Source organism: Pteropus vampyrus, unplaced genomic scaffold, assembly GCF_000151845.1.
Source record: "Pteropus vampyrus isolate Shadow unplaced genomic scaffold, Pvam_2.0 Scaffold195, whole genome shotgun sequence".
NCBI lineage: Eukaryota > Metazoa > Chordata > Mammalia > Chiroptera > Pteropodidae > Pteropus > Pteropus vampyrus.
Window position 1 is genome coordinate 2,094,125 of NW_011888976.1, and position 4,145 is coordinate 2,098,269.

Below are 4,145 nucleotides of genomic sequence, written 5' to 3' on the forward strand. Positions count from 1 at the left end.
CAGACAGTCTGGGAGGAGGACAGCCAATCAAACAGAAGACATTTTGCTTACCATTTAGTTCAAACCCCCTATTTTACAAGTATGGAAACAGTGCAGAGAAGAGAAGCTACTCATCTTTTTCTAGGAACTAACCCAGGACTAAACGTCTCGTTTCTTACTTCTCAATTCAGCATTAAAAAACCAAAATCTCCATTATGCTTTCTTTCTGACTTATTTGGAAAACCTGATCTTTGCTTTCAATTTCTTTTTTACTCATATAGAAGTTAGTTTGATTGTTTAAAAACCAGAGAAGAGTGCTGGCAATTGTGTAGGCTCTTTATCACGTGGGCTTCCCATGGTTCTCTCAGGGCATGCCAGCCCCAACTGGTTTGATCTGTGGACAGGACTCCTCTTCTGAGCCAACCCCTGGGATGAAGTCTGGAGTGGTTCGATGATGCACAAATGCTTCCAGCAGGCCCTGGGGTGACTTCGACCCCACTCCTTTGTTCTCAGACCAACCTTAAATCTGACACCTTCAGATTCACTTATGAACACAGCCTCTTTCTAAACACAACTTCTTTCAAAGTCTGGTAAATTTTTATTACTTAACTGTTGGATATGTGATGACATAAAGAAAATCATATTTTAGTTTTCATCATGAATCGAGTTCAGACCACGTAGCAATTGGTAATTCCTTGAATTTTTATTTCATGTGACATGAGTAAGACAAGGCCGGTTTTACATCTAAATAAATTGGGCAGCCACCAGCAGATCAGAGATTGAGGGATCTCAAAAGAACTTCCTTGGAGGTCATCTGGAATCACACGATTTTAGGGTTAGACAGAACCTTAAAAGGGTCACCCAGTTCAACAAAACACCCTTCTACCTCTTGAATTTCCTTTACTATTTCTCTGTTGTATGGATGTTCAGCTAGACTAGTGTCCATCCTTAATTGTTACTTTGAAACTGCTCCCAATTAGTTCATCAATGACTTTCATTTTAATCAGTTTCTCTTAGGCATTTGTCATTGTTAATTACTTTGTAAGCCTTTGGCTTCTATGACATAATTTGATTCCAATTTTCCTCCTACATCTTTGATCAGTGGTTTTCAATTAGGGATTGAAAACCCTGCAAGGGACATTTGGGAATGTTTGGAGACATTTTGGTTGTCATAAGGGAAGGAAGGTGCTATTGCCATCTACTGGGTAGAGGCCAGGGATGTTGTTAAACAAATGCACAGGACAGCCCCCTGTGACAAAGAACGATCAGGTCTCAAATGTCTATCAAGCTGAGGTTGAGAAATCTTGATCCTTGACTATTCTTTTTCTGTCTTTTTCATAAGGCCTTTTTTTTTTTTTCTTATCACCTCTTAAATTTTAAAATTGCCTAAGTTTCCCTCCTTGGCCTTTTTGCTTTGTTCTCTTGATACATTCTCTCCAAGGCACACCATCCATTTCCATAACTTCTCTACCTCCCTATGCCATGTCATCAGCTCTAATACTCCTCTTGAACTTCAACCTATTAAGCAACTTTCAGGTAAGTATCTCTGTCTCTACATTCTGTAGACATTGCAGATTCAGCAGTGCACTAAACAAACTGATCATCTTCACTTCTTTTATTCCTATTCCTATATCCTATTAGGATATCTTCTCCTAATAGGTCCAAGATCTTTAGGGTTGGTTGTGAGGGCTCTCACCTCGTGTGTGGAATTTGGGTGTGCCTCTCAGAGGCTTGAGGATTCTCTCAAGCCACTGCCCAGAATGCCACTTGCTCCAGAATTAGCTGCTCCTCTTAGAACCAGAGACCTGGAATCATCTCCTAATGAAACCTGTGCATTTGGAAAAGATACTCTCGAGTGGCCACATACGCCTGCTCTTTATGACACTCTTACTCATACTATGGCCACCCAAGCCAACACTTGGTGTGCCTATCTGCATTTGGGAGAGATATGGCTTGAGCTGAGGTGCTGGCTTTATTGGCTTTTGTTGCTGCTGCTGTATACCCCAACCCAGTCTTCAAAGTCTCCTCAAAAGAGGACATACCTTCCCTCTGAGTTACATTTAGAGAGCAGTGCTCTTTGCCGGACTGGTGGGTCCCAGCATTATATCTTTCTAGATTCTCTCACATTGCCTGTCTACTACTAGGAGAGATGGATGCATGGGGAAGATTCTGGTTTGGACTGCCTCTTGGACCTACAATGAAGATTTCTTTCTACCTGTTTCCTCATGCAGAGGTCAGCACACATGGCTCTTCCCATCTTCATGATATTTCCTCTTTGGAGCCTCATTGTCCCATCTGCTCATCTCTATAGCCTTGATTAGGACCATCCCTGAGCTCAGCCAGGCCATGTAAAGTAGACTGAACTTTGATCTCAGAGAGAAGAGTGACTCAAACTTGGTTTAAAATTGTCTTCTCTTTATTGTACCACTGAGCCAGCAAATACCCAGTGCAAAGGACACACACTCAGGACCCAATGAATGGACACAGCTTCCCAATGCCTTCTCAATCTCATAGAGGTGCCCCTTAAAAGTGGGGATCTTAGTATTTTGCATGGAGTGAGAAGTCAGTGGTGTGAAGAGCCCTAATCTCTGAGTTCACTATCATTTATCATTGATAATGTGGTCACATCAGCTCTCAAATGTCCACCCTTACCATATAAGGAAATCCCTTTTGTATTAGTATGTATTCCCCTGCTCTATTTCTTGTACCAGGGAGCCCACAGAAGGTCTAACCACGCCTATTTTAACTCCAGGCTATCAGACACATTTCAAAAACTTGGAACTCAAAGGTGTAGGGACCTTAATTCCAGGATTTTCTCATTACAAGCAACAAAAAACTGATTGTAGTCAATTTAAGCAAAGCACAAAACAAAAACAAACCAGGACTTAATGGAAAGTTAACAGGATATAAATCTAGACAGGTCCTGGAATGGAATCTAGGGATCAGGAACCAGTGAACATTAGGGGGCACTGTTAAAATGGTTATGTTTCAGGTTTTTTCTGTCATTTTTTAGTTCATGATTCAGATTCTAAAGAAATCATAGAATTGGTCTTGCTTGAGTGGTGTGACCATACCTGGGCTAGGTGGGGCTGTGGTTGACAGTCAACAAAGACTGCTTTCAGTAAGTTTTGCATATTCAAAGGAAAACCAGGATGCCTGTTACCTAGCAGAGCATTAATGCTCATCAGGCAACACCATCAGATATCTACAGGGTTCCTTTCTTCCCAGGAGGCTGTGAGTGCAAAAGGATGAGCAGTTCCAGGAATTTGGTACAATTCCCTCCTAAGCAACTTTTTGCTCTGAAGGCCAATGTGTTGGAACAGGGGTGGAATCCATCTGCCTTTAGGGCTGGAACTCAGGGTTTGGCCAAAATATCCTGTTCCATCACATTCTTCTAGATTACACTACATTTTGTAAACTCTTTTATTTATTGTAGGCCTGAAATGTAAAACCAATAAGTTGAAATTTATCTTCACAGTTAGAGCACCCTTCAAAGCTGCAGATTCCCCCGACCCCCACCAAGATCAAAGCACTGGAATATACATCAGGAAGGAAATCACTTAAGCTTAGTAATGCCCAGAGAAATAATTATGCACACGATGTATTAGAAAAAGCACTGGAACAAAGCAATTTTAAATCAGATGCAAAGGTAAAATAGAAATGATAAGTACAGAAAGCAGAATCTAGTAATTATAATTCCCTAGTCTCCTGATCAGTTGTCTGCCTATTCATTGATTGTCTCCTTTATTATTTATCAAGTGTTTACTCTGCATTAGTAATAGGTACAATCCCTGCCCATGTCGAGTTTGCACTCTAGCAGGGATCACCTTCTAGTGTTATGTTAATTTAGAAGAAAATGTATAGTTTGAATATTCAAATATTTCAGATATCCAAGTCACAAAACTATGCCAAAGTCCAAAGGAGAGTTTAAAAAGAATTTATATTTCACATTTGAGAATTAATATACAGTATTTTTTTCTTTTTTTTCCCTAGCTTTAACTTGTATGCCCATTTTTCCTAATTTAATTTCTTTTTCTCTAAAATAAACTGCAGAAATTAGGGAGAGGAAAGATTCTTAAAACATTTGGAGATGAGTCTGTTACCCTCAATTTGTAGTGAATAATTCTTTCAAGGAATTACATTGGAGCTAGCCACGAAAAAAAAAA